The 24,209-nt window shown below is 48.2% G+C and overlaps 1 protein-coding gene across 1 annotated transcript in view; it reads right to left on the reverse strand.

Moving 5' to 3' along the window:
* RANGAP1 (Ran GTPase activating protein 1) overlaps positions 1 to 24,209 on the reverse strand; it is a 1,265,070-nt gene that overhangs the window by 264,820 nt on the left and 976,041 nt on the right. The gene's annotated exons all lie outside the window — the stretch shown is intronic.

A 24,209-nucleotide genomic window follows, 5' to 3' on the forward strand; every position in this document is an offset into this window, starting at 1 on the left:
ACATATTCCTCTTATCGGGATGAATTGATATGATATTGTAGTGAATGAATTATGATTTTATGTTTGAATTTTTTATTGATTGTGTCTAATAGTTGTGTATGTTGTATCCTTTATGGATTTCTTGTAAATCTGAATGAAAGAATTCTCCTACCTACCTACTAATATTGACAAGTCGGGTGACTAATTCCCCCGAAACTTGACTGTTTTCGTCACGTGATACACAATAACCTGAGTTTGCACCAAACTGATGCGGGTCAGTGAGTGAGCACAAGTATGATCAACCAATGAGGAGAATCCCCACCATATATATACACGCTGCCAATTAAGTACATTGACATCAGAAATAATATGCGCGTGGCTCGCGCATTCTTGGCAGCAGCACATCTACCCAGCACCAGTGGCATACTGCATTCAACCACAACGTACTGTATAATCTGGAAGTCATTGTAGCTCAGCAATCTAATTGAGGCAAATTAATAACTGTGAAAAACATTGAAAAGAACCGCCTCACATTGCTCAGATATTTCCCTAATAGCAACAAAAGTCTGGAGTGTCGATGTGACTCTGTATTGTAGAACATACATTTCACACAAAGATAATAATACGCATACAAAGAGCTCTCAAAGATCTTGAACCCAAGGCAGTGAGAGCAAGAGCAGGCAATGAACAAATATGATGTAATCAGTAGTACAAAAACCAGGCCTCATCTGCTGTAGCTTTCGTCATGATGTCAGTTTATGAGTGGAAAGACTAGGAACAAGCGCAAAACAGTGCTAAGTAGCTTATTGGTGCAGTCAGTGGCCGAAGGGGTGAGACCCATTCAAGAAAGACTGGGTACTCTGGAATCCCTCCTAGGACAGACCCAGAGAGGGCACACAATCAAGCCAGAAAGCACGTCCACAAGGGCCAATAAGAGCCCTCAGGGGAGTAACGCAACGTGCAAAAGGAAAGCCTTGCCGACTCCCCCGGGTCAGAACGATGGGGTGAAACATAAGACCCCGCAGGTAGCGGACACCACTGGGAAATGAAAAGAAGCCTTCCTGCAAAGGTCAGCGGTGCCAAACCTCGCGAGAGGAGAGTAAGCCGCCAGAAGACTGAGTAGCACCAAAGTGCGGCAAAATGGCACGCAAAGAGAAACATCTGGAAGTTCCAGACCCAGATATAGCAGACAAGTTCAGCCCAGAAAACATTACAAATCCAAAATTGTCAGCCTGGCAGAAATCTCCCCGAGTGGCGATGTACATGGCACAAGGATTACGTAAGAGCCTGGACAAAGACCAGACAGCGCATGAGAGCAGAATGTCCAAGACCGGACCTAGCAGGCAAAGTGGCAGAAGCACCAGAGCGCGACCCGAAGATGCTGGCTTTTGTCACCAAGTCAGCCTGGAAGAGCTGCCAGGACAATGTTCTAGACCTCTTAGGGACATTAGCTAGGATTATGGACCTAGCACAACGCGTCATGGACACAGGTGAAGAGATGGACGCTGACACACTGACTAATTGGGCACAGCGAGCTGTATGCCTCCTAGGCAACGTAAACTGCACGATATCGGAGCGGAGGAGAGTACTGCTATTGAAAATGAGCAACCTCGCCTTCGACGAGGCGGGAGAAAGAGCACAAGGGCTGCTATTTGGTGAAACCTTCAGTAAAGAGATGGAGAGATTTGTAGGGACGTACATAACTCTAGAGAAGGCATTCCCCAGTTGGGTTTTCGCTGGGACCGGCTGATAGAGAGGTCGATCAGCCAGGCGCTTTGCATCTACCCGAAGACCTCAGGGCCCGAGAGCCCACTACTGGGAGTCTCAACAACAAGACACATTTTTCCCTGACTAGAGGAAGGTTCCCCAGAGGACGCAGAGGAGCAGGGTGATCCCAAGGAGCAAACACAGGTGAGACCCTGGGTCTACCCACCAGTTGGGGTGGAGGACGCAGAGGTTTTGGCTCAATTGGCGTGCGATGTCCTGCAATGATTGTGTACTCCAGACCGTCAGAGGCCTGCAACTAGAATTCATAGCATACCCAATACAAGAGAGACGTCCAAGCCCCATCCTCATGGCTGTAGCGTAGAAATCACTTGTCCAGGAGGAGCTGAAGTAACTCGCATACAAGAGAGCCATCAAGCTCTGCAGCCAGGAACCGATATTTATCAGCAATATGTTCTTGGTGCACAGGAAAGGGAAAGACCAGTCATAAACCTCACGGAACTAAACGGCTGGGTAGTGCACATGTATTTTAAAATGGAAGGTATTCACCAATGGAGGGCTACCCTAAGAAAAGATGATTGGCTCACGAGGATAGTCCTATAGGATGCATATCTGACGGTTCCCGTAGCCAAGGAACACAGACCTTTCCTAGCAGGCAGTTCCGAACAATGGCCTTTGAGCCCGTGTCGGCTCTTTGGCCGTTTACCAAGCTCATGAGACCCATAGCAGCAGCAGTCAGAGAGAAGGGGATTTGGATGATTATATATCGCGACAAATTCTTATTGATGGCAAGCAGCAAAGAGACGCTGCAATATCAGATAGAGTGGGTGAAGGAAATGCTAACAATGCTAGGTTTTCTGGTGAACATAGAGAAAGCTGATATGTCACCCATGAGAAGGATCGACTTCCTGGGCTTTGTGGTAGACACGAGGAAGGCGACACTAGAGCTCCCAGTAAGGAAGCTAAGAGACATCAAGAGAGAGAAGGATCTGCTTAGACAAACAAGTTGTGTCACTTAAAACTCTAGCGAGAGTAGTGGGGCTATTAGCAGCATCCATACAAGCCATCTTCCCCAGGCCCTTGCACTACAGAGCTCTTCAGAGGCTGACAGTAAAACACCTGCAGCAGGGCCTAAAATACCATCAATTTATGTCATGATGCCTGCCCCCGGAAGACCAGACCAGGCCCAGCAGCCCCGGAAGCAGGCATCATGCCACTTGGAGCATGCCCAAAAGCCCCAGTTAGGGGCTGTTTGGGTACAGTCCTGGCGCCTATGGCGCCAGGCTCATAAAGATAAAGTCAGTCCTGGCGCCATGGGCGCCAGGCTCATTATTGATAACTTACCTGAAGCAGACCATGCTGCATACTCACCTGATGCAAGACCATGCTGCATGAAGACTCAAGCCAAATGAGGCTTAGGAGGGACTATTTTACTGAAGGGACTATTTGTTACTTGGGTGGGGCTGTGGAAGAATACTTAATTGGATCTTCTTCCAAGGCTATTTAAACCACGCCCGGACAGCCACACGTGCTTCGCGTTATTCTGCTTGCTGCAGCGTAACGCTCACATTGTTTTCAGCAGTTCCAGTCTTCAGCCACGTCCGCTTCAGTTCTGGGACGCCTGAAACAAGAAGACAAAAAGGATAAAGGTTAGAACAGGAGTTTTAACTTTAATCCTTACCTGAATCCTGACCCATTTCGCCACGGAACTGAAAGACAGAAGTCTTTGAAGCATTGCTTCGCATTCCTACGGCGCCGCGCTGAACTCACCTGCTTGGTGGTACTTCAGCATTCCATCACGCTCTCTCCATCTCGCGGCCGCCCTCCGACACCTAAGGAGACAAAGACAGCAAGGTGAGCAAGGGGACTCTCTAAGGCCATACAAGCTACCCCCAAGGACTTACCTGATTTACCACGGGAGGTACTCACCTCATTTCGGGTCGGCGCAGTCAACTCTGCTTCATCGACGTAGCCCGGCCCCTAAGGGGAAAAACACAATAGACTTACCTGAATCTTACCGAGTACCATTTGGAAATCTTCGAGTGGATTAATCGGCAACCTGCAAGGAATCGGACAGAGTGAAGAGCAGACATTTGAACTCTTATGAACAATTGGGACTTTAGAGTAAATACTGGAACTCACCAATTCCTCCACGCCATTGAAGTAACTGGTCATCAACGCGCCCCTGCGGTCGACGCAGGATGGAGAGCTCATCCTTCCAAACCATCAGGTGAGACTAAGGAGGGGACATCAAGAGTGATCAGTGGGAAGACAACGGGAGTGGGGAAGGTGGGTCAATTCCACGGGTGGTTAATTCCTCTTCTCTTTTGCAGAAGAATATTCTTGCGAACCAGACAAACTAGGCTGAGCAGGCCAGTCCAGTCAGTCATCTCGGCGCTACACGTCACGCTGGTGGAAATAACAGCGGCCCAGTTCCAGTCGACGCCCCCGTGGGAACCAGGTGAGCATAACAATTTATCCCATTACACCAGGAATCCAACACAGAATTTCTGTGGTGGCTACAGAACATAGACGCATGGAACGGCGAGCCATCTTCGGAGACTTCCCGGACCTAGTAGCAGAATAAGATGCCAGCAGAGTAGTCTGGGGAGCACGCTGCGGCGAGCTAGAGACAGGGGGGATGGAGCACAGAAGAATTACAGCTGCATGTAAACTGTGCAGAACTGCTAGCTGGATCTTTCGCTATAAAGGCATTTACCAAAGACAGAGCAAGCTGTTGCATACTACTGAAGATGGACAACATCTCGGCAGTCCGATACATAAATTACCTGGGAGAAATGAAGTCCAAGCTCCTAGCAGATTTAGTGAAGGACTTCTGGCATTATTGCCTAAAAGCACAGATTTCAGTCACAGCAGAGTACCTCCCAGGGATCCTGAATGCGGTAGCAGTATAGAGCTCGCGCCACCTGACGGACTCCAGCGACTGGATGCTTGACAGAGTAGTGTTCCAGCAACTGGGCAAGTTGTGGGGTCCGATTCGCACAGATCTATTTGCGTCCAGCCTAACACACAAGTGAAGAAATTCTTCAGCTGGAGACTAGATCCAAGCGCTCAAGGAACAGACGCATTCCGGCAGAATTGGAGAGGGGAGTTGCATTATGCCTTCCCTCCATTCATAATGCTGAGCAGAGTGCTGGTAAAAGTGCGCAGAAAGAAGACGACCTTAGTTATAGTAGCACCCATGTGAAAATCGTTTCCAGTTCTGATGGAACTTTCCTCAGATTTCCCGTGGATTCACCTGTCAGAGGAACGCCTGCTCACACACCCAGCTGGATTGTTTCATCCTCCGAGATTGAAGGGCACGCTCCCTCTGATAGCATGCAGGGTATCAGGAGAAGGTGGGCCCTGCCAGGCATTTTGAGACACGTTGCGAAACTCATCTCAGGGTCCTGGGCCCCATCCACCTGACGGAGCTATGACGCGGTATGGGGCAAAATGGGGGACATGGTGTAAATGGCAAGGTATTCCTCCCGTTTAGCCCTGTCAGGTTTTCACATGCTGTACCTCACATTGACAAGATTCCTATGAGAACAGAGTGTTGTAAATATTATTTCAGGAAAGTAGGAAAGAGAAGGTGGTTTTAATAGTAAGAAGATTCTGTTTAGAGAGTTGAACAATTCCTGTTTTTTAGTTGTTCTATTTTTTTTTCTTCCTTAACTAACTTTCATTTAGAAAGATGAAAATTCCCCAAGCCAAGATGGAGGGACACTTTCACAGCAGTGATTGGTGTAGCTTATAGCAGGCTCATTGTGATGTCATTTAGAATGTTTCCAATAATTATCAACTGCCTTTCATTAAAGTTTTCACCAGAGTAGGTCATGCTTTAGTTTTCTCCAGTGAATAAAGTTATAGTTTTCACTATAATATAGTAGAATACTTATTTTTTAGTATAAATTCCTCTCAGAATTTAATTTAGTAGTTCCCAGTTATAGTGAGAGAAGATCTACAGAAGAAAGAAGATTCCAAGAAGTTTTGGTTGGCTGAGTGGCAGATTTTTCAAGTTCAAGACGAAGCTAAGTGAAATTCTGAAAGTTTAATTGTTGTTTTCTTAAAGAAACCAAAGAACTCTTTATTTTTGTTATTGGGAACTATATCTGAACAATTGGATTTGTTTAAGGTATATATTTTTATTTTTTAAGTTCCAGTTTAAAACATTACTCGAGAAAATTGGGATTAGTCAATTAAATGTGAGCGTATTCGTTTTCGCTTAGTTGTTTAATTGCTAACATATCGTATAACAATACTAACCTTGTATATTACGAGCGCGAGACTGTAGCTATTGTGCGCGCGTATTGTTTATTTTTGACCGCGCGCTTAAGAGAAAAGGACCGTACTGCGTCGCTTGAACGTCGCGGCCATTTTGGAATAGCGTCGTACGTCACGGCCATTTTGGAATTATCTTCGTGTATGTGTCCCGGCTACCTTTTGGATTGCAGAACATTTTGAATCTTCGTCACGCTTCGCACATGTGATTTTGAAAAAACTTTTCAGATTTTTGATATTGAATTATTATTTCATAAACTAAATCTCTGCAGACTTCATGGTGAAAATTATCTTTATCAAGATCCACACCAGGTATTACATATTAAAACATTTCTTATATGAGGAAGTTGATAACAGAAAAGATAATATAGTAATTATTTGGGTATTATTTCCAGAACAATATTAATAGCAAGGAATAAGAAGTCAGTGAAGAAACAAAGTTTTTAAGAAGTCCTTCCTTGGAAATACATTAAAAGTTGGGTCAAGAAAAGACAGTTACAGATGTCTCCTGTTAATGAGAAAAAGACAGAAGCAATAGCCTATTAGCTATAAGGCATAGGCTTCAGGTAATGGGAACAGAGTAATTCGTTTTTAGAATAGATATTGAGAGTTAGCTTAATATTAAAAAGATTGCCTTTTCATTTTTAGGTTCTCTATTGCTAAATACCAGTGACGTTCCTGTGAAGACAAACAGAAGTGTCAGAAGCAAGAGTTCCTGTGTTTGTTTATCCATTCCCCTTTCCCCTTGGGTTTGCCTGGCCAATAGTTTTATGTAAAAGGATTGTTAAGCAGGCAGGCTTTGGGGACTAGGTGGGCCAGCTTCACTCCTGCAGGATTCAACTCTTCAGTTTTTGACAAGCCACTGTAGTAGCAGTCCTGAACTTCCTAGCATCTCTCAGGAAGGAAGGCAATTCCTTTAGGACCATGGGAGTTTACCGATCAGCGATATCAGCAGGCCACTTGCCAGTGGTTGGGGTACCGATAGAAGACCATTCAGCAGTGGTCAGGCACATGAAAGGAGCGAGATTCCGGCACCCCCAGACACCCAGGTACACATACCAATAGGAAATCAATACAGTGCATCAGTTTCTCACCAGCTGGCCGGCAAACAAGTACCTGACCATGGCCCAGCTTTCTGGGAAACTAGCAATGATTTAATGTCTTGTATCCTGCCACTGGGTTGTGGATGTGAAGGCCCTAGACGTATATAAGAAAGCGTTTGGAGCAGAAAGGTTTACATTCACTCTAACAAGAAGAACAAAAACATACTCTTCGTCAATCTCGTACCCCTATCTTCATGTGCAACTGAAACTCTGCGTAGCAGCGTGCATTAGAGAATACAAATTCAAGACAGCAGAGTTGCGCCCGTCGGGAGTGTCGCAATTGCTGATTGCGCATAGGAAAACATACAAGGTAGTCGCGATGGCGACTATCGCCAGATGGGTGCGCGATACCATGCAACAAGCAGGCATAGATTTATCGCAGTTTGGAGTACATTTAGTCATAGGAGCTATGGCATCGAAAGCGTTTGCTACAGGCGCAGCCCTAGAAGACATCATGAAAGCAGCAGACTGATCAAGCGACAGCTCATTTAAAACATACTATTTTAAACCTGTATCTTCAGTGGCAGGAGAGATGATGCAGAGCTTTGAACAAGCATAATGCTCACCTCCGGTCTTGATTTAGAATGAACATTACCCCTGCTAATTGAGCAGGGAGCCTTGATTCTATTAAAGACACAGTGGCAAGCATTACTATCCCACCCAGCAACACACTGTAATGGGACAGCGGGCAAGATTTGCATACTGTATGATTGTTGACGTTTTACCTTTGTCCGTTTATTCCTCAATAAGGTGAATAGGGAAAGCATTGTCCACCCTTAATGATCTTCTCTGTTTTAATCAGGAGATGCCCAGAAGACCACCTGACAGATTAGCACTAATCAGAAAAGCGGAAACAGTTGACGTACTTAATGGACAGTCGGCGGCGGCACATAACGAGAGACAAGGTTGATTTCGATTTCAGCTGACAGTTAACACCAGTTGCGTGGAGTCCAGGATCAATTCAGAGCATCCAAAGAAGAGGAGGAGCATAGAGTCAGGATGGGCCAGATAGCCACAAGCAGGAAGTGGGATGGACTACAGAAGGGACTGTGCTAGCAGGGAACTGTAGTTTAAATAAAAAAAACATCAGTGTTTTGAAGCATTTTCTGTTATATTTTATTGAAACTACTGAAGAGCGCAAAAAAGTTGCTCTTCTCCGTGTCTTTAATAGAATCAAGAGTCCCTGTGGGTAATCTTCATTCTCCTCCTCTTTCTTTGATGATCTGACACAAAAAAGCAAAAACCAGTCCAGCCTGAACGATTCATTTTTAACGTCACCAACCTGGGCTCTAAACTAACACCGGAACCCGCTCTCGGTCCCCCAACAATCACTCCAGCGGCAGTCGCCTCTGCTCCGAGAATACTCTACACTCAGGTGTTTTTAAAATCCTCACCTAGGAAGCAACCAAACATACCATTGGGGAGTGAATACACAGCAAACCAAACCATCATTTAAAAACTCAACAGCACAATTGTTATCAAACATCCATACAATCAGTAAACCCACCCTGCGTATATCAGGCGGGATAATGCCCGCCTCTGTGTCTTTAATAGAATCAAGACTCCCTGCGCACTAGGAGGGGTAATCTTTATTCTATGTCAAGACCGGAGGCGAGCATTATGCTTGTTAAAAGTTCCCCAGAACTACAGCTGCCACAGAAGATACAGGCTTGAAATAATATGTTTTAAGCATCGCTTCCATGGACCAGTCCGTTGGCTTTAAGATATCATGCAGCGATGCTCCCACCGCAAACGCCTTGTAGGCCATTGCTACCTGGACAGAATAATAGGCCCCAAATACTTCCAAATCTAGACCTGCTAACTGCATTACTTCCCTAGCCCATCTAGCAATGGTGGCTGATGCAACTGTGTGAAAAGGCCTCCTATGCGCAATAAGCAGCTGATGCACCCCTGGAGACTAAACTCCTGGCGTAGCCTTCTCGTAATCTTTAATACATTTGAGCCACGCACAACTTGGGCTCCTTATGGATAAGAGATAATCGAGGAACCACTTTTGGTTCTCCTGGCGATGTGAAAGGCCACCACTTCCGGGAAGAAAACATTGCTGTTGACGTCCAGTGCCTTTACATTGGATAGCTCCGGCATGAAACTAAACACAGCAGCATTGCTAGCTTACCAGAAAACTGATTTATGCACAATTGCTCATTCTCCGGCCACTGCTTCAACAGCTGGAAAACCACTTTTACATTCCCGAGCACAGAATACCTGGCCGCGGGGGGTTTGCACAGTTTCATCCCTCGGCCGGGTGTTCTCTTATTGGCAGACGGTCACAATTCTCGAGACCTGCCAAAATAGCTGATCAATAAACTCCCATGTGCGGAAAGCTTGCACCTCTTGCGATAACTCCACCAAAAAATTCAGAACTTTAACTACAGGTGCCAAAACGGGATGAACGTGCTGCCCCGTGCACCACTCTTCCCACTTCGCCCATGTGCCGTCATAGCTCTGAAGGGTGGAAGACGCCCATCCGCAGCGACTCTCGAAAGGCCTGGCAAATCCCACCGTTGCCTGCCATTCTGTGCGCCAGGAGCTGTAGCGCTCCTGTCTGTACTAGGGGATGCACTTGGCCCTCTGGGCCGTGCAGCAGATTCGTCCGACATGGAATCACTCTTGGAAAATCTGATGAAAATTCCATCAGAATCGGAAACCACGCCTGCGATTTTCACAGCGGCACCACCAGCACCATCTCCGCTTGTTATCTGCAAACTTTCACCAGCGTCCTCGCCAACATGCTGAACGGCAGAAAGGCGTAATGTGTCGCTCCCTTCCAATCCTGAAGGAAAGCGTCTGTCCCCAGCGACCCCGGATCCAGCTGCCATCTGAAGTATTTGGGCCTCTGTGCGCTCAACCTGGAGGCAAAAAGATCTAGGTCTAGCGGCCCCCAGAGCACCTGAAACCACAACAATACTGGTCTCAGCAACTTCCAGTCGCTGGCATCCTCCAGGTACCTGGAGATCCAGTCTGCAATCACGTTCTGCGTCGCCGCGTCCTTGTCCAACGGGACGCACTGGTGATATTTCACCCCTCCTTGCAAATGACTGACCTTAAGCCTCTGCAGGGCTCTGTAGTGCAGAGGCCTGGGAAATATGGCTTGAATTGAAGCTACTAGGACCCCCACTATCCGCGCTGGATTCTGAAGCTAAATATGTGTCTTCCGAATCGCTACTCTCAATTCCCTTTTCATCACTTTCATTTTCGGCCAGGGCAATTCCAAAGTGGCTTTACTAGTATCTATGACAAACCCCAGAAATTTCACGTGCTGCTTCGGGGTCAATTCTGATTTCTATCTGTTTATCAGAAACCCCAGTTATGTCAACAAGGTCACCCATTGCACCTGGTCCGCTAGAGTCTCTTTGTCCTGAGCTAGGATTAGGATATCGTCCAGGCAGACTATGATCCTGATCCCACTGGCCCTGATCGCCTCCGCTACCGGTCCCATGACTTTGGTGAAAGCCCAGGGGACCGAAGCCAGACCGCAGGGGAGACGAGCAAACTGCCAACTCTGTCCCCTCCATATGAATCTCGGAAAGCACCCGTTTTCCGACGCCACCGGAATGGTCACATACGCATCTTTCAAGTCAAGCCTCGCCAGCCAGTCTGCCTTGTGCAAGATGCCCCAGAGGAGATGTATGCCCTCCATTTTAAGGTGCATGTAGATCAACCAACTGTTGAGCTCCTTCAGGTTGATGACTGGCCTCGACTTCCCTTTCCTGTGTACCACAAGCATATTGCTGTAAAACCCTGCCGGGCTCACAGGACATTGCTCTATTGCTCCTTTCTCTACAAGGCTGCTCAGCTATGAGTCGACGAGGGTCTCCTCTTTGCTCGACATCCTGAGCCGCACTGGGATGCGCTGCTGCTTTGGTAAGCTCAAAAATGTGAATCTGAAGCCTGCTACTGTCTGCAATACCCAACCATTACCTGATAGCACTCGCCAATTGGCCATACACAGCTGTGTCTGCCTGCAACCCTGGGGTAGCTCATGCTTTGGGCACTTAATGCTGGCTGCGCTTTGCCTTCTGTAACCTCCCTGTTCTCTGCTACCACGCTGTCCCCTGCCTCTGGAGGGGATAAAGGCACCATGCTGCCTGCTTTCCCAGTAATGGGCTCTGGGACCTTCTTGTTGTGTTATAGCGAGCAGCCTTATGGCCTCCTGTGACGGCCGGTCCCTGCGAAAACCCATCCTGGGAACATTTTGCAGATGGATGATTGCACTTTCTCCAGTGCTGTATGTGTCCCCATGAACCGGGACATCTCCTTAGCAAACGTAAAGCATGCCTTGAGCGGATTCACCCACCTCCTAATTAGCGAGAACCTCGAACTTGTTGTCTATCTTCAGCAAAAGGCTGCATCTCCTCTTTGAGGAGAGAGTGCAACTGGCGTTACCCAGAAGTCGAACTGCTTATGTGCCCAACTGGCCAGGGTGACCGCGTCAACGGGTTCTCCAGTGTCCCTAGCTCTCTCTGCTAAGTCCATTATCTTTGCCAGGGGCCCTGTCATGTCCAGGACCTTGTCTTAGCAACTCTTCCAGGCCCAATCAACCCCTTGTCGGACATCCTTCGTGGCTTTGGTGATGAAGGTGTCCATTTTGGTGTCGAGCTCTGGTGTTCCCACATCAATGGCCTGGGGCACTCCGCTCTGAGTCTGAAGCGCACTTCCTTCTCAAGTGGCTTCCTCAAACGCTGGGCCATATACTGGGCCACCCTGCAGGAGGGCGCCCATTCCATAGATTTTAGGTTTCTGATGTTATCAGAATCAAACATATCCCCTATGTCTTCTCCCTTTTCCAGTGCTCCCTTCTAGGGGGTCCTTGCTCATTATAATGCTGCTTTTGCATACCTCATCATCCTCTGATTGGAGGTCGTCTCCGTCTTCCACCTCTCCCTTGGAGGTGTTCCCGCCATCTCTGGGTGCCCTTATATTTTACACCCCTGGGGTAGGGTGTAAGAGGATTGGCACTGCTGTCTCTCCCAGAAAAGTGGTTTTATGCTTTGCAAAGGGATCAGTTTCCTCCTGTGGCATCTGCTGGTCCCCAACCAATTTGCCCAGGGTGGGGGGTGGGGGTGCAAGGGTGGGGGCTCTTCTGGCCCTTAGTCTCCCCCTTTGACACACCCTTCCTCTTAGGCTGTGTACCTGAGGTGCCCTGACCTGGGCTAAGCTCTCCTTTTCTCTTTGGAGCCTTGTTCTTTTGAGCTATAGGGAATCCAGCGCTTGTAGGTGCTCCTCAATAGGCTGCACTCCCTGGGACACAGCCATGACAAATGAATCCCCCAGTGTAAAAACCGAGATATTGTATGAAGAAGCCTGGTATGTTATCATTAGAAATCCATTACTCATGTAGTGACTCATTAGTGAAACATTACTCATTTAGTGATTAGTTATCCATCATTTCATTCTGAGTAGTTATCCATCATTCATCCTGATTAGTAGTGATATTAGCTATCCATTATCCACATATTATATTGAGCCATTTGCATTTGCCAGAGAATGAGGCCTGTTATATTTGTAGAGACATGTAGAGATAGACTGACTTATGTATTATGTATGCATTGTAGAGACACACATGAGTGTGCATTTAGAGTATGCATTGAGCTTTGAGTATAGCGCTTGGTATGAATGAATGCGTTAGGCACTACATTCGAGAATAGAATGCATGAGGCCTCTGGCTCTGAAGCCATCCTGAATGAGACAGAAGAGAAACGCCACTTGGTTCTGTGAAAGATGTTATGGTACACTGTGAGCGAGGAATGCATAAACAGTTTGATTGGCAGACAGAGATTAGATGTGACTCTTGCCTTAGTAGAAGAGAAGAGCTGGCTAATCAGGCCATGGGTTGTGCGCAGACAGAAAAGGTGGGGGCTATGCAGCAGGGAGTGAGTTGCTTCAGACAGAGACATGCACGGAAGAATAGAGGGATTTCAATGGAGTGAATAAAGTAATATGGAGGGAGACGGGAGGGTGGGAACACTTAACACAGGTAGCATGTACAAGATATGATGTACAAATGTCACAATGACAGTACAAGCATAACTGAACAGAACAAGACATGCGTAACAGACTTCCAGGCACTGTCGGGATTTATGCTGACAGAGAAAGAGGGTGAATGCTTAATGTAACCATAGAGATTTATGTACGTCATTGAATAGTACATCCAGGGGTGAGGCTTTGGGAGTTTTACGACGGAGATGACTGAGATAGAAGAGGCGTTTTGGAAGAGAGTAAGCATGAGATCGAGAGGCGAATGAAAGGAAGTTGCCATTGAGGGAGAAGTGTTTTTGGTGCAGCAGAATCGGATGGCTTTGGGAGTTCGGAAGCTTGTGGAAGCATTTGGATGAGATCGATCTAGCAGGGAGACTGGCAGACTAGACCGCTGAGGTGCCAAAGAGAGAGAGGCTCTGACTGACTGGCTGGCTGCAGAGGCAGCTGCAGAGGAGAGAGGAAGGGATACATTTGATACATGGCAGAGGGGAGTATTGCTGATATGATGCCTAATTGATCTGAATAAGACACGTGCAATGGGGAATTAGGACAGACACTCACACAGAGCTTTGGGTTTGACAGAAGGGGAATTCAGACAGGGATTGTCTTAGAGAGAGAAAGAGTGAAGTGTGGTGTGACTGGAGAGGAATGGTGTGGATTGGAGAGGAATGCTGAATGCTGACACTTGTCATATGTATTTTGCATTAGACATGATAGATCCAGCAGGACTGTATAAACTGCTATTAGATTGCTTGCATTACCTGTATTGCATTGCATTGTATACTTGCACCCAGAGCATAAAAGGTGCAAATTCGGGATTTGCATTATAGTAGTGTTTGCATCATGCCTTGCTGTGCATGAATAAATGTATTTTGTATTATAATTGAAACTGACTTTTGTGTTTTCATTTGTGTCCATTGCTATCTTATTTCTCGTGTCATTTCTTAGTGTTTAGTTTGTCGTGCATGTTTTTTCGTTTTGTGTCTATCCTTAGGGTTATGGTAATAGGTTATGTTTGTGGGTACATAGTATAGTAACTGCACAATCGCCCTGAGATACAAGAGCAGGGGGGGCATAGTTGTCCACACCCCCTGAGGTTGATTTGGAGACTAGCAAGTGGTCGCCCATAAGGGGCTAGGCCAAAGGTAATTCTGTTTTAGAAACTAACACCAGGACCTTTTTAAAAGTTAAAGATAGGGGCGTGTCTAATTCCTGCTCCTCCTCTGACTATTCACGAGTGGTGCGCTCTCTGCCTCCATTACTGTGCAGGCTCTGAAGGGCTAAAGAGCAAAGCTGCAAGCTTGCCAGAACTCTATGTGCCTTCCAATGCCTGAACCCAACAGGCTGCTTAATGTGTGAAACTTAGCACCTCACGCTTGCTTTCGAGCCATATTCCCCGTGGGCTGCAGCTCTAAAAAGGAAATTCCTGTGCGTTCCATAAGCAAACTTTGCGGTATAAAGCTGCTCCGCCTGACTTGCGTAGACCTGACAGGCACATCACTGGTAGCAAATGCTGCATGCCGGCATTCCCAACGGTTTACGAGATCCTTTCCTCTAAAGACTACGGAATTGTCGGCCATGGCCCTCCGTGTATGTTCTCCAGCGGATGCACCACAGGGAGAAACCCCAGTCAACTGAAGGAAGCTGGATGACACGCTCTCCCGGCAGGCTCCCTGGATGCCACTGCATGCAAATATTATTGTGAGCTCCTGTACCCTCGCAAACCCAGATGAAAGGAGAAAGAAAGTGTAAATGTGAACACGTCTCGAGGTGGACGGGAAAACAAGAATGTAGCGCAGTTATACTATAGATGAACAAGTTACTCTCTTACCTGGTAACGTTCTTTCGATGGGATGGTCCGACGACGTATTCCATATCTATGACAGTAATCACCACAGCTGTGCTGCTTGGGAAAATCTTTCGGCGTCTGCGTCCTGCGTCAATGACATTGATACGCCGCCCTCGAGGACCTCCTCTGACGGCACTGGATGTTATAAGTAGGACACACGACGCCCGTAGCCTCAGTTGTAGTTTTTTCCCCAGAACGTGTGGCACCAGTCTTCTGCCAGTCTGACCACACAAAGCCTTGCGGAAACGTAAGCTGCAATCGCATAAGAAATTCTGTAGCAGGGAAGGCAGGGAGGGAGCGATACGGAATACGTTGTCGGACCATCCCATCGAAAGAACGTTAGAGTAACTTGTTCTTCGAGGGGATTGGGTCCTCCGACGTATTCCATATCTATGACAGACTCCCAAAGCAATACCAATGCAAGGAGGTGGGAAAAGAATTTAGAAAAAGAAATTTAGAATGCCCAATCAAATTGCGGAGCAAAGGATCGCCTTGCCAAAGGCCAGATCCTGCCCACGGATGGAATTGAGGGAGTAGTTACGTACAAAAGTAAGGACTGAAGCCCAGGTGGCTGCATCACAGATGTTACGAATAGGAACACCCATCTGTAGGGCAGTAGAGGCAGCCATACCCCTGGTAGAATGGGCCCACAAGCCGACCGGTGGGTCCTTACCCGCCAAGCGGTAACACTCAGAAATAGCCAGAATAATCCAGCGAGACAGTTTGCTTGGTCACAGCTTGTCCCAAACGCTTTCCAGCATAACCAATGAAGAGTTGATCGTCCACTCTGACCCGGGACATGCGTGAAATATAAAAGCTTAAAGCTCTCCTAGGATCGAGCCTATGGAGCCTCTCCTCTTCCTTACCAGGATGTGGAGGAGGATGAAATGCCGGAAGAACAACCTTCTGGCCTAAATGAAATTCCGACACCACCTTCGGAAGAAAGGAAGGACAAACTCTAAGGACAACTCTGTCCTTCTGAAATACAGTGAAGGGTGGCTTAACTGAAAGTGCCTGTAACTCACTCACTCTGTGAGCGGAAGTGACCACAACCAAAAATACAGTTTTAAGAGTTAACAGTCTCAAAGGACATGAATGCAAAGGCTCAAACGAAGCACCCATCAGAAACTTGAGGACAAGGTTCAAATCACAACCGGGCACTTGGAAAGGTGACGGAGGGAACACATTAGTGAGCCCTTTTAGAAACTGAGAAATTAAAGGAATTTTAAAATAAGAACACTCTTCAGACGAGAGCTTAAATATGGACAGCGACGCCAGGTAACCTTTAACCGTACCCACTTGCAAGCCCCTGTGGGCTTAAGAAAGCAAAAAAGACAGAACCACGGGAATGTCACATGCAAAAGGATCCACATTCTTAACCCTGCACCAGTCGCAGAACTTTCGCCAATGGCAACGGTACAGGGACTTAGTTGCGGGCCTTCTGGCCGAAAGCAACACCTCCATCACGTCTTCAGGGAGGTCCCAATCCCTATACCTCGACCTTTCAGAAACCAAGCATGAAGGTTGAGGGATCTGACCTCTGGATGGAGAACCTGACCCCCCCCTCCCGTGAGAGCAGATCGTCTCGGTAGGAAAGACGACGTAGAGGGCAGATGGACAAATCGAGAAGGTCCAGGTACCACGTCCTCCGGGCCCACGCCAGAGCAACAAGGATCATCCGGGAACCGAACATTCGCAACCTCTGCAGCACTTGCGGGATGACGGCGACTGGAGGAAACGCGTACAGCAGTGGGAATGACCACTCCACCACAAACGCGTCCCCTAAGGCTCCCTTTGGAGGAAATTCCCGCAAGCAGAACCTTTTGCACTTCCGGTTGACACCGGAGGCAAAGAGATACACTGGAGAGGTCCCCCAAAGGGCGAAGATCTCCAGGAGAATCTCCTGAGCCAACTCCCACTTGTGAGAGATCGCGCTCTGCCTGCTCAGAGCATCCGCCATCTCGTATTCGTCTCCGGCCAGATGAACTGCCGAGATTGAAACTTCCTGCTGGATTGCCCAGAACCAGAGCTGCATCGCCTCCCTGCACAGAGGAAGTGACCCTGCCCCCCACTTTTTGTTGAGGTAGTGCATGGCCACTGTGTTGTCTGTCAGGATCAGGACATTCTTTCCTCGCACAGTCGGCAGAAAAGCCTTCAGGGCAAGCCTGACGGCCCTCAGCTCCAACAGATTGATATGGAGACTGGACTCCGACGGAGACCGACTGCTGACTGTTAACTCGTTGGCATGAGCTCCCCATCCTGTGAGGGATGCGTCCGTCACGATCATCACCTCTGGCCAAGGCAGCCAAAAAGGAGCCCCCTTCATCAGATTGCCTTCGACCGCCCACCACAGAAGGTCCTGGGTGACCGAGGACGGCATCTGAACCGGGTCCGACATCCTGCCGGAGAACTGAGACCACTGGAGCTTGAGTGCCCATTGCAAAGATCTCATCCGCAACCTGGCCTCTGGAACCAGAATAATGCAGGATGCCATAAGGCCGAGCAATCTCAAGAAATCGAACGCTGGGAGACTCTGGGCAAGCTGAAACTTGTGCACCATCTGCTGAATGTGATGAGCCCTCACCTGGGGAGGAAAACACAGCCCCAGGGACGTGTTGAGAACTGCTCCAATGTACTGGAGCCTCTGATTTGGCGTCAAATGGGACTTCTTTAAGTTGAGGGAGAAGCCCAGCTTGTGGAGGGAGTGGCAGGTTACGAACAGATGATCCAGGACTTGCTCGGGAGAGCGCGCCCTGATCAACCAATCGTCCAGGTAGGGGTAGACGTGAATCCCCTCTTTCCTGAGATGCGCTGCCACCACTACCATGAGCTTGGTGAAGACCCTCGGGCGGAGGTCAATCCGAACGACAGGTCCCGAAACTGAAAGTGCGAGTCGCCAACTGCGAACCTCAGGTACTTCTTGTGCTTTGGATGGATCGGCACATGAAAATAAGCGTCCTTGAGGTCGAGAGACACCAACCAGTCCTGAAGTTGAAGGGCCTGGAGGACTTGAGAGAGAGTAACCATCTTGAACTTGTCCTTCCTGAGGAGTTTGTTCAAACCGCGCAAGTCCATGATGGGTCTCAATCCCCCATCTTTCTTGGAAATCAAAAAATAACGGGAATACCATCCCTTGTTCCTCTCCGCTACAGGCACCAGTTCTATGGCGCCTTTCTTCAGCAGGGATTGAATTTCCTGCGCAAGGAGCAGATCCGGACTCTTGAAAGAGAGATTCCCCGGACGATTGTCGCGAGGCCTCTGCCGGAAAGGAAGACAGTAGCCGTGGGCTATGATCTCCAGAACCCACACATCTGAAGTAATGGCACGCCACTCTACAAGATGCTGCGCCAGCCTTCCCCCAACCGGCGAACCATGGGACATGGCCTCATGACTGAGCTGAAGCAGCTGCGGCATTGCCTGAGGGCAAAGAGGCAACTGCCCGAGCGGCTTTGGCACCTCAAGTACCTTGTTTTCCACCTATGGCACTCCTACGGTGGCCCCTTTGACTGGCAGCTCCTCTCGCTTTACCAAATGATGAGCAATAACGAAATGAACGTCCCCTCCATTGCTGTCCCCTATGTCGAAAAGGCGGAGGTTGTCGAACTGCAGCATCAAAAGACTTTGCTGCAGCTTTGGAGGTCTGCAACCTCTCAAGGCTCTCGTCAGCCTTGCTGCCAAAAAGATGTTCACCGTCAAAGGGCATGTTGAGGAGGCGGGCCTGCACATCAGGAGCAAACCCTGACTCCCACAACCACGCAAACCTGTGTATTACTGTGCTCGCCGCCATGGACCGGCTGACGCAATCTGCCATGTCCAAACCAGACTGAACGGACTCACACATGGCATCCTTGCCATCCTGGACCATAGCAAGGAAAGCATCCCGTTTGTCCCCTTCGTGAATATGTTCAGCCGCTAAGGAGAAACAGTTCCACAGAGTATGCACGAAACGAGACAAGGCACATACGGAGTTGGCCGCCTGAAGCGCCATACCCCCTGAAGAAAACACTTTCTTCGCCCAACCATCAAAACGCTTGTCGTCCCTATCAGGAGGGATGGTAGGATACGACCCCTGCTTTGCTGGGGCTGTAGCCGCCTGCACCACCAAACTCTCCGGAGTGGGGTGCTTGGTCAAGTAGCAGGGGTCGCTACTGGATGGGCAGTATTTTCGCGGCAAAGACTTGCCCACTGCTGGAAGACTCTCCGGAGCAGTCCAAGCCACCGACACCCTCCTCTGTAGAGCCATATGGAATGGCAGTACCGGGTCAGTTGGTGGACCTTGGTCGAGGATATCCATAAGGTCATCCTGAAGAAAATCCCCTGGGGGAGCAGACCACCCCAAGTACTCGGTAACCCTAGACATATGGCGCCGGTACGAGGAGTCGGCATGAGTGCCAGGCTCAGGTCTACAAAACTCAATCTCTGGAGAGGTGTCCAGACCACTGGCGTCGTGCAGGAACTGATGCAGGTCCTCAATTTGGCTATGGCCCGAGAGAATCTCATCTGGCACCGTATCAGGAACCATGCCATCATCAGAGCCCTCATCCACCTCTGAAATGTACTCAAGATGCCGGTAAGAGGGCACAGAATGGGTAACAAAGCCATGCTTGACCTTGGCCAGAGCCTTTCTAGTGGGTTCCACCGTGCCCCGGGGTACCCACGTCGAAACAGCCACGAAAGGCATCGAATTAATCAGCGTAGACTCCGAACGCGGCGCCGACAGCATAGACTGCGTCAACACAGGCCTTGAGGTCGGAGCCCCAAGCGTGTGGAGCCCCGAGTGTGTCCCTCGACAGCGGAGCCTCCAAAGAGTCCGTCGATGACCTCGGCACCACAGGCGTCAACGTCTTCCTCAAATACATCACAGGTGCACACGGTCTCGAGCGCATCAAGGACCGGGACCTGGAACGGGCATGATGAGAACGATTCCCCTTGTCCGAGCGGGACCTTTCCCGCGAATCATGCCGACCACCCTAGCCCGAAGGCGTACAAGCGGTGTCTCTCGACTGATCACGACCGACCCCACTCGGAGGCGCGGAAGGACCAGCGCCCTGCGATTCAAGAATCGCTAGCATTTTCTTACCGAAGGAAGCCCATTCTAAGCGACCCGCGACGGGCGGAGTCCTCGGATGAGGACGGGGAAGGCGACCGATGACGACGCTTCCGGGAGTGCCTCGAAGAGGAGTGGCGGGACCTACTCTGGGACTGAGACCCACTGGACTTCCGACGACGATGCGGAGAGTCGCCCCTCGAATCGTCCGGCAAAAGCCCCGCAGACCTCTATTTCCGTGGCTTGGACACCTTACCTACTGACAGTTTCTTCTTGCGCTCCCGCAAGGCTTTGGACGCAAGCGACTGGCAGTCGAAACAATCATCCGTGTCATGGGCCTCCCCAAGACACCAGAGGCAGGCATCGTGCGAGTCTGTCACTGGCATCTTGGACCCACAGTCCCCGCACTTCTTCAAGCCCGCACGCGGGGTTGAAGACGAGGTAGACATCATGAAGGATAACTGCACAAACGAACCGGTTCAGAGAACCGATAAAGAACAAACTCCAAAGAGTCGAGGCGCGCCGAGATCTCCGAAGCGAACACGTTCACAGAAAAAACGGAACTGAGGCTACGGGCGTCGTGCGTCCTACTTATAACATCCAGTGACGTCGGCCGTCGAAGGAGGTCCTCGAGGGCGGTGTATCGATGTCATCAACGCAGACAGCGAAAGATTTTCCGAAGCAGCACAGCTGTGGCAATTAGATATGGAATACGGCGGAGGACCCAATCCCCTTGAATTAATCTTGCTGCACGCGCCTGTGAAAATAGCATGTTAGACCTGAAAACGTGTAATCACATATTCCATTTAAAATACCCTTAACAGATATGAACAGTGTAGAGCCATAATAGGGTGACTCTGCTTGGAAGAGCAGCAAAGACAGAGGAGGGGAATTGGACGGGCCATGTCATAAGGAGTTGTGCTGGTTCAAGATTGGTTTGGTTTAAATAAATGGACACAAAACTACAGGACACTGAACTTCTGGGGATTTGTAGTACTGTGTGGGGGAAGTTTTGTTTGACAGTTGTTTTATTGTTGTAAAAAAAAAAATTAAAAAAGGTAAAACAAAGTTAAGCATAATGCTAGCCTCTGGTCTTGACATAGAATGGCAACCACACATACACCTATAATACAGTAAATTATGTATTTTGTGTTACAATTGATAAACTTCTCAATCTTGTGTGTACTAAGTTTGCCAAATTTCACACTATCCGTTTCAAATGAAAACGTGCACATTGAACAGTATCCACATTTGTGAAAGCCACCTTTTCGCCTTTTGGTCAGCCACTCATCCGTGTGACTGCCATAAATGATAAGCACAGAAGGTTACTGAGCGTAGGTGCCTTACTGTAAGTAATGCTTGGAGTGAAGTCTAAATGTTGTGCCAAATCTTTTAAACTTTGTGACTGTTCACATGAAACCAGGTAACAAATCTAAGGGGATTAGAACCTGATACCTGGTCTTTGGAACTAACAAGACAGCTCTCTACATTGTGCTAACTTGTCTCTCTGCTTGATTAGGTAGGGGTGATGGTAGCCTCTAGCTAACACTCTAGCACGTATATTGTTAAATTCCACGTGATAATCTTGAATTTGACTGCAATTTCACCTTTCGGTATGTTTGTAATTAGTTTTCCTGTGGCTACTCCTCGCATGGAGAACTGAATTCACTGCTGTAACTTTCCTAAAGGTGTAACTATATAACCGGTTTTGCAATGTGAATTTACAAATTTGGTCTGGTTGTTTGTGGGGGGTCTTTTCGCCCCCGCCTGGTATTTGATTTGTTCTGTGAAATATGGCATTTTTGTACTAACATATTATGTTTTTGGACTCCTCCAAACCACTTGTACCTGATGTCTGTGCCATGTATGTTGGTTAATTGTTTACTTGATGTTGTGCAATATGTTGATTGTGTACCTATATGTTACATTTTTTGGGACAATAAGTGTTAAAGCCTAGAGGAAGACTGTGAGGTCTAAACACGTGTTGGCTTTGGAATACATTACAGTTTATCAATGAATGCGCAGTGTGTTTGTGACTTACTTAATTATCTTAAGTACCATTGCAAAATAGGCTGGCTAAAGAGCGGCCGGCCAATCACTAGAGGGGGAGGCGGAGGGGGAGGTGGGGTAAAGGGTCAGATGACCAACCATACTGGTTGGTCAATAGGACTACCATGCAGCTAGACCAACCCCACAGAAGTGAGAGGGAGAGCTCACACTAATCAAAACCAGTTTACACCAATATGAAAGCTGCCATGTGGGCTCACAGAGCCCACGTGACCAGAACAGCCACTATAGGCCACCTTTTGGTTGCCCTGAACAAAGGGAACCCTAAGATAACAAATGGCGTAGAGCAGGAATTTAAAAAAATGCATTCCAAAACGTTAAATGCAGCTTAGGCTTACACCCCTGGTGAAGCCAAAACTAAAGTACAACTACCACCAACCTATTGCCTAAACCCAATGTAGGATGATAGTCAGCCTAGGGCAAAAATGAGGTACATGTGAGACACCCATCACACTGGGTGTCTCACATACATTAAGATAAAACGGATTGCAATCGCAGGGGGACTTAAGGGAAAGTCCCTCTGGCCATCAAACAGAGTCTGTGACCCAGACAAATGGAGTGAAAAAAAGCAAAAAGTTGAGGCCCTAAAAAGTGTGCCCGGTATCACCATAAATATGAATTCTGTCATAAGGTGGGAATTCCTTTGTTATTGAAAAAAAAGCTTTATGATATAAAAAATGCAAGGCTGGTCATAACTACAATAATGGAGATACAGGGCAATCAGTTTATTTTCACAGAAAACAAAGAGTAAGGATATTCATTGTTTCCCCCTAAACCTTGTCCCCGTTTCCTCTGGCAGAGGTGAGTGAGTTTATTTAGTATTTAATGTAGATACCAATAATGGAGAACTAAGATCACAAGTAACTTTTTTTCCACATGTCGTGGAATGGTTACGGTTGGGTTCAGCTATATTGTGGAAATTGAGGTTTGATCATTTTGAACCTGGTTGGTTGTCATACAAGGGTAGTCGGATGAAGTCACATAAGCCACAGTGGCAAGGTCGGTGACCTGACCTTGTCAAGAGGGAGTAAGCAACCCTCTCAGCCTGGGGTGGGAGGCCTACCAGTAATCTAGTCCTACCCAAGAGGGCGACAGTTACAGTTGTGAGGGGACCCATTCCTCCCACCCCCCAATTTCTAGCTTAAAGCCGATGAGTACTCATTTGCATCACACCATGCCTCTTAAGAAAAATGCTTGCCAGAGAGAACAATCCTCCAGCGTTCCAGGTTACTCGCTTCTCAGCTCTGGAAACCTGGAGGCGGCAGAGAGGGCAAAGCCCTCCAACCTTAGCATTCCTGCACCGGGAAACGTCACAGGAGATAGGCAGCGATGATCCTTCATGGCCTGCATGGCTGGGGAAAGTCGCTGGACACTTCTCCCCAGCATTGGTGGTGTTGACCACAGGCTCCCTAGACCACCAGGGACTGAAACAAGGGTCGCAGAAACACCTAGACTATACTAACCTTGGGGGAGCCAGCCAGGAAGAAGGCCTCCTAACGCAAACTTTGACATTGCATGTACCGATCCATCAACATTCCACAGAGGCACACCAAGGGGAAAGAGGGTGGGGCTTAACCAGGTATTTAAAAACCTTTATGTATGGAACATCTTGTGGCGAGGAAGCCAGGGCCTGACTGGACAGAGTTAGGCAACCAACCAGAGCATGTCAGTAGAAAACCCAGGAAGTTGTGGGTTGTTCGGGTGAGATCAGAGGAGGATGCAGACCAAGAGACTAGCAGGAGGAAAGAAAATCTGTATGTGGAGGCAGTTTCTGGAGCAGGTGAGTTATTGTTTAGTGGGTTCACATGGTATTTTGCTGTGAGTGTAAATCAAAGAGTAATGTGTGGTAAGGAGAGGAGGGAGTGATTGTGAAGTGTGAGTAAAAGGAGGGTATCTGAGTAGGAGGAGGGGTGGAGTGTTAAAAGTAGCATGGGGGAGGGAGTAATAGTGTTGTGGAAAAGGCAGTAACATCAAAGGGTGGAGGTGAGGATTAGAAGGAGTGAGAGACATCAGAGGGAAAGACACAGAAGACAGAGGGAGTAGAAGGAGTGATAGGCGGGTGGAGTTGGAAGGAGAAGACTAGAGGGAGAACAGCATCAAGTAGTGAGCAGGAGAGGAATACATGGGCATAATAGAAAGGAGACGGAGTGGGTGT

Source organism: Ambystoma mexicanum, chromosome 3p (genome assembly GCF_040938575.1).
Source record: "Ambystoma mexicanum isolate Mex_15411 chromosome 3p, UKY_AmexF1_1, whole genome shotgun sequence".
NCBI lineage: Eukaryota > Metazoa > Chordata > Amphibia > Caudata > Ambystomatidae > Ambystoma > Ambystoma mexicanum.